Below are 11,184 nucleotides of genomic sequence, written 5' to 3'. Positions count from 1 at the left end.
TCAGTTTCTTGGGTATTTCGGGGTTAGTTTGAACCATCTAACCCCCAATGCCGTTCTCCATCTTTCTGTTTTTGTCCATCTTTGTGAAGCCTTCCTTGGGATTCCTCCTTCTCTATCTCTTTTTCGTTTTTTCTTTCGCCTGAAACCTTAACCCCGCCGCGAGGAGACCAGTGTCCTTGGCGGTTGCGGGATTCAGTTTCGCCAGGGTCTCAAAATCAAGTTTTTTGATTATGACCAGGTCGATTCTGTCAAGGATTGGCGCGCCGAGTGGTTTTACGCTGCCAATTTGATCCCTTCTCTTGTTGTCCACTCCGGATCCGGTCCTGTGGCGAACGACCGGTGGGACAAAAAGCTTGAGTCTCCTACTGAAATTCAGGCGATTCAACCTCTCCTTGATAGGATTAGTACGCTGAAACAGCAAGGATTGACCGGCTTTGGTATTGTCTCAAGTTTTCTTCGTCGTCGGGTTCAGCCCTTGAAAGAGCGGGGACATCTCGGCTTTGAGTATTCTGGGGCCGAGGATTCTTCGCGCATGGTCCCAGCTCTTGAGCTGACCGGTGAGGAGGTACTCGAGCGTCTTCAGAAAATGCTGAAAGGAGTGAGCGTCATTCCTCCTGCCGTCCCTGAGTACTCGGCCAACAACCCGCCCCCAGCTGTGAGTTGTCTATCCTCCTTTTTCTTTTATTTGAGTTCTTTATGTACTCTTTGTGCGTCCGTTCTTGCTTAGTTTTTCTTTGTCTTGGTGTTTTGTCTTTTTTCGTAGGTGCTTGGTCGGAACTTCATTGATCCGATCCGCCTTGATGTTCTCCCTGCTGTGGCGGAGGCCGGGGATCATCTAGCCGGTACTTCTGTAATTAGTAAGTCTCAAACTTTTACAGCCCTTCCTGGGGTATCTTTCGGATCTGATGATCTATATGAAGAGTATGTTCCTCGTCTAGTCCCTCGCGGACCTCGCAGCGTCCCGAAGAGGGGGCGGATGGACGGGTCTTCATCTGGCTTGCCTGTCTCCAAGAAGCCTCGCAAACCAAGTACTCCTTCAGGTACTCCAGTTGTTGCTAGCATGCTCTTAGGTGAGCACATTTAGTACTTCTTTGTTCTTTTATTTTCATGTTTCTCTCTTGAACCGAGTACTTTTCATCTGTTTTTCAGCGGGTGCTCTGGTTTCGCTGGCTGAGGAAGAAGAGGATGATGAAGTTCCCCTTATCACGCGGCGGTGAGTTGTTTTTCATATTCTTGTCGCATTGAATTTTTCCTCTTTGTTTTTAATCTTAGTCTTGAACTTTTTTGAAGTAATCGGAGGTCGGGTGTGAGTTTTTCCGATGCTCTCACGCCGACTTCTTCCGAAGCTCCGGGGTCGAGTTCTTTAGTTTCTTCTGCCCCGAGCTGTATTGCTCCTCTGGTGCGGAGTTCTTCCACGGCTCCGGCTCCGGCTTCTTCCGTGGCTCCGTTGTCGGCTGTCCCGCTCCCGTCGCTGGGTGACGGGGACGTCTTCGCCGTCGTGGTTCCCCCTGCGAGGCCTTCTCTTGGCTTCGCAAGGAAAAAAGTAGTCGGGTGAGTAGATTCTTGCTTCGTCTTTTTGTCTTTTATCTTCCTTCCTCTGGTTCTTATTGGTGCTTCCTTTTATCACTTTTCAGTGCTTCGTCTTCTCTAACTTCTCCACCGACTTCTTCTCTGCTTCCCGCTATGCCACGAGTTCTGAGCCTCGAGACTCACATCATTCTGTTGATGAAGTCGCGGCGGGGGCTTCAGAGCTTCCTGGCGGAGTTGTGGGCTTGGTCGCTCCGGAGGTAACTGTGGCCGTCGCGCCGGGTTCTTCTGGGGATTTGGCTCCGGCTTCCCTGGAGGTTGCTCTGGTCGCTCCTGCTTCGCCCCAGCCGGCTTCTCTTTCCCCTTCTTTTGCCTCCAGCGGCCCTTCCCTGTCCGATGATGTGGTGCAACAATTCGATGCCACTCATCGGTTATCGGAGCTGACCGCAGCCTGGGGGAGCTTGTCGACCCTCGCGACTTCTTTTGGTGAAAAGCTCCAGGTAAATTTTTCTGCCACTTTTCTTTTGCATGCTTGTTTTTCTTCTATCCTTACGCCCCGTTTCTCTTTGCCTCTTTCTGCTCAGTCTTTTTCTCGTGATCATTCTGGCTTCTTTTTCTCATCTGAAAATGAGAGGAAGTTGTCTTCGGAGGTAGACGCTCTGAAAGCCGATCTTGACCTTCTCCGGGCTGAGTTGGAGACGGAGCGCCAGTTGCACCAAAAGGAGGAGAAAGCCCTTCGCGCCCGGGTTGTGGAGACGGAGAAACAGAGAGATGCTGCGGTGGAGTCTGCGAAGAATGAAAGCAAAGGTGCCGCGGGTTCTGCCTGTTTCTTCTTGTATTTTGACTTCTTTTTCTGCTGACTTGTTCTTTGGTGTTCTGTTCTAGCTCTCCGGGTTGAGAAACAAAAGCTCTCGGAGAGTACTGATGAAATGAAGGCCCTTGTCCGTTCTAGTCATAATAGAGCTGAGGAGGTAAATACTCACGCTGAGGAAGAACTCGCCCTTGCTAGGCTGATTAGGCGTGGAGCTGACAGAGATCTTGTGCAGGCCCAAAAAACCATTGAAGGCCTATCTGGGAAGCTGGCGACGGCTACCGAGAATTGGAATGCCTTGTGGAAATCTTTTCGTTCGGTAGCCGACGTCCTCCGGACTTCGGCGGATGACGGGCAATCTTGGGCGCAGTTCATTCCTCGGATTCCGACTTGTTTCCAAGAGTTCGCGAAGAGGTGCGCCCAAGTATGTACCAAAAATGTGCTGGCCCAGGTCCGGGTCCTTGCTCCGGAGGCGCCTCTCTCCAAGATAGCGGAAGAAGCTGAAAGCCAAGAATATCTTGACGCCGTTGAAAAGATGGAGCCCGAGGTCGAAGATCTAGCCAGTAGGATTGTAGATGGTTTAAATATTGACATTTCCCTCTCTGATGACAATGCCTGACTCGCTTGAGCATCCCCTTGTAATATTAAACTCCTTTTTAAATGAAGATTCTTTATTCTTGTTGATGTATTCTTTGCTTGGGTGCGGTTGAAGTTATTTGACTTGTTGAGTACCTTGTTCTGTTCCCATCTCTGCTCCGCAAAACGGCTCTATGTGTTATTCTTACGGGGCCCCTTGATTTGTCGGGTACTTTTCTTTTATCGTTCCTTTGTGATTCGTTGAGTGCTTTGTCCGTGTGATGACTTTGTTAGATGTAGATCTTCGCGTTAGCAACCTTTCGCCCGCACTATGTAAAATGACTCGGTATAGAATGCAGCTTTGATAAACTTCAGCATCCGAGTGCTTTCTTGAGTGGTGCTTGTGCTTTTTTGAAGAAGAAGTACCTCCATCTGGTTGTAGCCCCCGAGCCTCTTGCTTTTTGGAACGAAGTGCTGGAGGGTCTTTTGAAGTTAGATTTCTGTTGGCTTGGTTCATTTGCTTTTTGTTTCGGGTGTTAGCTTTTTAGCTACCCTCATCGGCGAGCTCAAGCGTCTTTTCAGCTATTTTGCTCTCGGCCGGAATGCTCAGGCATGTTTTCAGCCATTTTGCTTTTTGTTTCGGGTGTTAGCTTTTAGCTACCCTCATCGGCGGGCTCAAGCATCTTTTCAGCTATTTTGCTCTCGGCCGGGATGCTCAGGCATGTTTTCAGCCATTTTGCTTTTTGTTTCGGGTGTTAGCTTTTAGCTACCCACATCGGCGGGCTCAAGCATCTTTTCAGCTATTTTGCTCTCGGCCGGAATGCTCAGGCATGTTTTCAGCCATTTTGCTTTTTGTTTCGGGTGTTAGCTTTTAGCTACCCTCATCGGTGGGCTCAAGCGTCTTTTCAGCTATTTTGCTCTCGGCCGGGATGCTCAGGCATGTTTTCAGCCATTTTGCTTTTTTGTTTCGGGTGTTAGCTTTTAGCTACCCTCATCGGCGAGCTCAAGCGTCTTTTCAGCTATTTTGCTCTCGGCCGGAATGCTCAGGCATGTTTTCAGCCATTTTGCTTTTTGTTTCGGGTGTTAGCTTTTAGCTACCCTCATCGGCGGGCTCAAGCGTCTTTTCAGCTATTTTGCTCTCGGCCGGGATGCTCAGGCATGTTTTCAGCCATTTTGCTTTTTTGTTTCGTGAAAACAACTCGTTGGAAGTCATGACAAGACGTGCTGTGGATGAATATCATCTTTATTGATCATGAGTATAAACTAATACATATGTTTTTGAAGAGTATTGTCTTTCGTTGATTGTGAACATAGGTCCTTTGTGGCTTGCATGTCTGCTTTTCCCTGAGTTGTTTTTACGCATGGAATCTTCTTAGCTGGCTGATGTGCCATGTATTGCTGACTTCTTTTCCATCTTCGGTCATTAACTTGTATGTGCCGGGTCCGGTGACTTTTGTGACAATGAACGGGCCTTCCCAAGGACTGAGTAGCTTATGTCGTCCATCAGTCTTTTGTATCCTTCTTAGCACTAAGTCTCCGACTTGTAGTGATCGAGGTTGGGTACTTTTGTTGTAGTGCCGTCTTAATCCTTGTAGGTATCTAGCTGATTGAAGGGTAGCGTTTATTCTGACTTCTTCTGAGCTGTCGAGTTCTAATCTTCTTGTTTGTTCTGCTTCTCCTTCATCATATTGTTCTATTCTTGGGGATGTCCAGATCAAGTCGGCGGGTAGTACGGCCTCTGACCCGTAAACTAGGAAGAAAGGTGAGTGGCCTGTTGCTCTGCTTATTTGAGTTCGTAGCCCCCATACTACTTTCGGTAGTTCTTCAATCCATTTGGACCCATAGTCCATTAGTTCTTCGTATAACCTTGGTTTTAATCCGGCTAGTATGAGTCCATTAGCTCTTTCTATTTGTCCGTTGGCTTCTGGATGTGCAACAGACGCATAGTCTATACTGAAACCACAGTCTTGTGCCCAGCTTTTAAATTCTGTAGCTGTGAAGGGGGAGCCTAGATCTGTGATGATTCGATTTGGCATGCCGAAACGGTGCATAATGTCTTGGATGAACTCGACTGCTTTGGTTGCGCTGTATTTCGCGAGTGGTTTGTATTCAATCCACTTGGTAAACTTGTCAACCGCCACAAAGATGTACTCGAAACCGCCTTTTGCCTTTTTCAAGGGTCCTACTTGATCTAGCCCCCAGCAGGAAAAAGGCCAAGCGGGTGGGATGCAGATAAGATTGTGAGCTGGTACGTGGGCTTGTCTTGCAAACATTTGGCAACCTTTGCATTTTCTGACAAGCTCTTCTGCGTCTTTCAAAGCGGTTGGCCAGTAGAATCCGGTGCGAAATGCTTTGCCAACCAGTGTTCTTGAAGCGGCATGATTTCCACAGCAACCTGAGTGTATTTCGTCTAGGATCTCTTTTCCTTCTTGAAACGAAACACATTTTAGGAGTACTCCTGATGATGCTGCTCTTCTGTAAAGTTTATCTCCTACTAGAACGTAGTTTTTGCTTCTGCGAACAACTTGGGTGGCTTCTGCCTTATCTGCTGGTAATTTGTTTTCTTTGATATAGTCAATGAAAACTTGAGTCCATGAAGTGTTGATTATCAATATCTGAACGCCTTTAGCCTGAATTTCATGTGTTGTTTCACCGGGTTGTTTGATAGAGGGAACTGATAGCTCTTCTATGAACACGCCGGGTGGAACCTTTGCTCTGTCTGATCCGAGCTTGGCAAGGACATCTGCTGCAATGTTGGAATCGCGTAAAACGTGTAAAATTTCTAATCCTTGGAAGTGTTTTTCAAGTTTCCGTATTTCAGCACAATAAGCACCCATGTTTTCTTTGGTGCAGTCCCAATCTTTGTTGACTTGGTTGATGACCACTGCTGAGTCGCCGTATACGAGTAATCTTTTTATTCCGAGGGTAATCGCGACTCGTAGCCCGTGGATGAGGGCTTCATATTCTGCTTCGTTATTTGTAGCTTGCCATAATATCTGAAGGACGTACTTGAGTTGTTTTCCCTCTGGAGAAATGAGGAGAACGCCTGCACCGGCCCCGCCTAGTTTGAGTGATCCATCAAAGTACATCTTCCAATGGTCGAGGATGGTATCTGATAAGGGCTGTTGAATCTCTGTCCATTCGGCCACGAAATCGGCGAGGGCTTGAGATTTGATTGCTTTCCGTGGGGTGAAATTGATGTCCAGAGCTCCAATTTCAACTGCCCATTTGGATATGCGCCCTGTGGCGTCTTTATTGTGTAGGATGTCTCCGAGTGGAAAATCTGTCGCTACGGTAATCTTGTGGCTTTCGAAATAGTGGCGAAGCTTCCGAGAGGTAATGAGTAGAGCGTAGAGTAGTTTTTGTACATGTGGGTACCGGATTTTGGATTCTGACAGCACTTCGCTGATGTAGTATACTGGACATTGCACTTTATACGCGCACCCTTGTTCTTCTCTTTCTACGACTATTGCTGTGCTGATTACGGTGGGAGTGGCCGCGATATATAGCATCATATCTTCATCTTTCTTTGGAGGTGTCAGGATAGGCGATGAAGTGAGGTATTCTTTAAGTTTTTTGAAAGCTTCGTCGGCTTCTATTGTCCACTCGAACTTGTCTGTCTTCTTTAGTAGTTTAAAGAAAGGTAACCCCTTTTCGCCGAGTCTTGATATGAAACGGTTGAGGGCCGCCATGCATCCTGTTAGTTTCTGCACATCTTTGACATTTCTAGGTGGGCCCATTTCTGTTATAGCTCGAATTTGCTTGGTGCTGGCTTCGATCCCGCGCTGACTGACCAAAAATCCGAGTAGTTGTCCTGAGGGAACTCCAAATACACATTTATTTGGATTCAATTTCCATCTCCATTTCTTCAAGTTTTCGAAAGTTTGCCTTAAATCTTCAATTAGAGTGTCTGGGTTTTTTGTTTTCACCACCACATCGTCTACGTATGCCTCCACATTTTCACCGATTTGATTCCCCAGGCAAGTCTGGATAGCCCTTTTGTACGTGGCGCCAGCGTTTTTTAGTCCAAATGACATGGTCTTGTAGCAGTAGGCACCAAACGGGGTGATGAAAGATGTCTTGATCTGGTCTTCTTCTTTTAGTGCGATCTGGTGATATCCTGAATAGCAATCGAGAAAAGATAATAACGCAGATCCTGCTGTCGAGTCGACTATCTGGTCAATGCGTGGTAGCCCGAACGGATCTTTTGGGCAATGTTTGTTGAGATCTGTGTAATCGACGCACATACGCCACTCGTCCGTGTTTTTCTTCTGTACAAGGACCGGGTTTGCTAGCCAGTCTGGATGTAGGATCTCCTTGATGAACCCGGCTGCCATCAGTTTTGTTATTTCCTTTTTAATTGCCGCCTTCTTGTCGGGTGAGAATCGTCGTAGCCGTTGTTTTACAGGTTTGGAGCTTTTGTTGACATCAATTCTGTGCTCAGCCAACTCTCTTGGGACCCCTGGCATGTCGGCTGGCTTCCAAGCGAAGATATCTTTGTTGTCCCGAAGAAAATTGGTGAGCGCGAGTTCCTATTTTTCCAAGAGGTGAGCACTGATAGTTGCTGTCTTGGAGGTGTCGCCCGTGCCTAAGTCGATTTACTTGACGTCGGCTTCTTTTGGTGGTGCGATGATACTGGGTTTTTTGGCTGGTATTTCTAATTCTTCTTGGCTTGTTTCTGCCGCGATTGTGGCTATTTCTTTTCTTCCATTGTCAGCTTGTGCTTTGGCTGCAATTTGGATTGCCTGAACGTCGCAGTCAAAAGCGCGCTTTAAATCGCTTCGAAGAGAAAGGATACCGTGGGGTCCCGGCATCTTAAGTAGTAAGTACGGATAATGTGGTATTGCCATGAATTTGGCCAGTGCTGGACGTCCTAGGATTGCATGATATGATGAATCGAAATCGGCGACTTCGAATTTGATAAACTCTGTTCGGTAGTTTGAAGGAGTTCCAAAGGTAACAGGTAAAGTAATTTGTCCGAGTGGCATGGCTGCTTTGCCGGGTACTATTCCGTAAAAAGGTGTGCTTGTTGGTGTAATCATCCCGGCGAGTTGTAGTCCCATTTTTCTTAGAGTTTCTGAAAAGATGATGTTAAGCCCAGCTCCTCCATCGATTAGTACTTTGGTGACAGTCATACCAGCTATAGTCGGATCCAGAACCAATGGATAATGGCCTGCGTTTCCCACGCTAGTCCATTGGTCTTCCCTGGTAAATTGGATAGGATACTGTGACCAATTGAGGTATCTTGGTGTAGCCGGTTCTGCTGTCATAATGGTCCGCAGTGCTAGTTTTTCTTGATGTTTGCTTCTGCAATCCGGAGCCCCTGAGAAAATCACTGCTACCGTTCCCCTAGGTTTTTGGAATCCTTTGTCCTCGTGGTCGTCTTCTTCTCTTTTCTGATTGTCCTCTTTGGTGTCTTCCTTATTTTTTCTTGTGTATTGATCTTTGAAAGTATAGCAATTTCCAATGGTGTGTCTCCCGTTAGGGTGCAATGGGCAACGTATGTTTTCAATGTCATCATATCTTCTGGGTTTGGTAAACTTCTTTGATTTGTCGGCCATTGCCACAGTATTGTCTGGTCTACGTTTTCTTTCTTGATGTCTGCTATTTCGATGATTTTGCTTGTCCGAGTTGTCCTGGTTGTTTCTGTCCGGGAACCTTTCTCGGGTTTTTTCTTCTGCAGTAATCATCTTTTCTACTGTTCGTCTGAATTCTTCATTGTTTCTCGGATTTTCTTTGCAGAAGTCTTGAAATTGCCACCTAGCCATGATTCCGTGAGAGAAAGCTTCAATTACTTCTCGTTCGGTTATGTCATGCACTTGGGCTCGTAGTTCGCCGAATCGTCGATAATAATTTCTGAGACTTTCACCTCCCTTTTGCTTGAGTCCTTTTAATTCTGCATGGGTGATTGGATGTGTAATGATTCCTGCAAAATTTTCACAAAAAGCTCTTTGCAAATCCTCCCAATTTCTGATAGATCCTGGGTTCAGTTTGTCGAACCATTGGAGAGGCATGGCTTCCAGTGCCATGGGAAAGAACAGGGTTTTGATATCGTCATCTCCTCCGGCTAGTTCGATTGATTGTGAATATATTCTGAGCCATTGCCTTGGTTCAGTTTTGCCATCATACTTGGAGTGGTTAGACGGTTTGAATTTGTGAGGTAATCGTGCCATTGCAAGCCTGTTCGCGAAACAGGGGAATCTGTCGTGTGTCTTGGTTTCTCTGAATTCGGATTCGGCACCTTCTTCTGGCCAGCTGTCGTTCTGACGGGAATAATCTTGCGAGATTGTCTGGGTAGGTACCCTACTCCTAGTCTTCCTTGGTTGTTCAAATCGGTGACTCTGATTATGTTCCTTCCTACTTCCTTCGTCATGGCTTCTACTCGGCCCAAGTCTTTCGAAAGCGGATTTCCTTTGATTTTGATCTTCTTGCCTGTGGGTTGTTGATCTTGCGGGTAGTCTTGATCGAGCTCTCTCTTCATGCGTTTTCGGGATCGTTGGTCGGAGCAAGTTCTGGAGCTGTTCATACTTGTCACTGGGGTGTGAAGTTTTTTCGAGTTCTTCTAATGCTTCTCGAATCTTATCATAAGGTGTATTCGCCATGTGTCTCCCCTCTACTTCTCGTTGCGATTTTCTTTTGTCGTACTCAGCCAAATCTGACTCGTATCTGATCCAAGCTTCCTTGCGCTGCCTAGCACGGTGTTGACGCCCTTGCTTTAACTTGTTTTTTCTTTCTCTAGCTTGTTTCTGACTATCTGTTTCTCCGTCGTAGCCTTGGGCAAAAGGTGATATGTTGGATTCTGATTCATCTGATGATCTGACATCGGGTGCTTCTGGGGGATTTAGTGGTGACCGCGGTCGTCGAACCATGAGCACTTCTCGCGCATGAGTCGCTCTGTTATTGGTGTTAGCTTTCATGCTGTCAGAGTTGCTAATGACTTTAGTGGATGCCTCGGTGTCGTAGATCGAGTCTCCTTCTTGGTAGGGTAGAATTGTTGTCGTCGTCGTGCCGACTAGTTGGGTATTGCTGTCCTCAGGAACAGAACCTGGCCAATGGATGATGCAGTCTTGGGATGTTATTGTTAGCACGAGGCCCTCCTGAGCTCCTGTCAGTGGTATCCCGCACCTTGGATTGAAAGATCTTTCGAACTGTTCTTGATAGGATTTTGCCATGTTGTCGAGCCCAAATGGAAAAGAACTCGACTTTTTGGAAGAATTCTGAGGGTAATCCGAGTTGTTTTGGGATGTGCTCTGGAATCTTGCCAAAAAAGAACTCGGATTCTTGAAAGCACTCGGATAAAACTTCGCCTTGATGTTTGAATTCGAATCGGATACGAGTGGCCGTGAAATCTGATTTGAATCGGATACTGTGAGCTGTGCGAATCTTCTGGTGAGCTGATCCGTTGTATTTGGTGAAATATGAAATTCTTTATGATGATCTGGATCTTTGAGGAGATGGCCCTGAAGCTTGCCGTTGTTGTCTGCCTCGCAGATCCATGAGCCGAAGATGAAAGTTGATTCCGTCGGGAAGATTATGTTGTCGAGGTCCATCGAATTCTTGGATGCAAAGTCGCCGAAGTCCCCTACCTGGCGCGCCAGCTGTCGATGTTTTATCACCGATAGCCTGCCACGGGGGTACCCGGGGCAGTATGTTCGGGCTTCGGCGTATGCCGAACACGATGGTTAACGCAAGGCACAGTCGATTTATCCTGGTTCAGGCCCTCGATCGTAGATCGAGTAATAACCTTACGTCCAGTCGGCCTTAGCCTTTGCGTTGGATTGATTCTCAAGTGTTGTGTTGTACAATTGTTCTCTCTGTCTTAGGAGCCCTGCCCTCCTTTATATAGTCAGGAGGCCAGAGTCCTAGTCGGTTTATAATGAGATATCCTAGTAGGATTGCTTAATAGTTATACTACTAAGATTACAGGGGAAGAATCCTAGTTAGACTAGATCTTCTCTGTCCTTTGCGGGGTATCCTATGGGTCCCGCATCGACAGTTGGGTCTGATTAGAGTTATTGGAGAGTGGTTGGTTTGGCTGCATGCTTTGTATCTCGGCTTGCAGGATGGCTAACTGTTGTCTGACCTCCGCTGCTTGCAGTGCCCTTTGATTTGCTACGAAGGTTGCTGCCAATCTATCCCTCCCTTGTTGCGCAGTTTGCAATTCGGCTTGTAGACTCTGGAGCACTTGTTCTGGGGTTGGGTTTGGAATGGGGTGGTCTTCGTCGTTAACTTGGGTTCCTGATGCAGCGGTGTATGTGCTGCGAGTGTTA

The sequence above is a fragment of the Miscanthus floridulus genome, chromosome 10 (assembly GCF_019320115.1).
Source record: "Miscanthus floridulus cultivar M001 chromosome 10, ASM1932011v1, whole genome shotgun sequence".
Classification (NCBI taxonomy): Eukaryota; Viridiplantae; Streptophyta; class Magnoliopsida; order Poales; family Poaceae; genus Miscanthus; species Miscanthus floridulus.
This window is presented reverse-complemented; position numbering follows the sequence as displayed.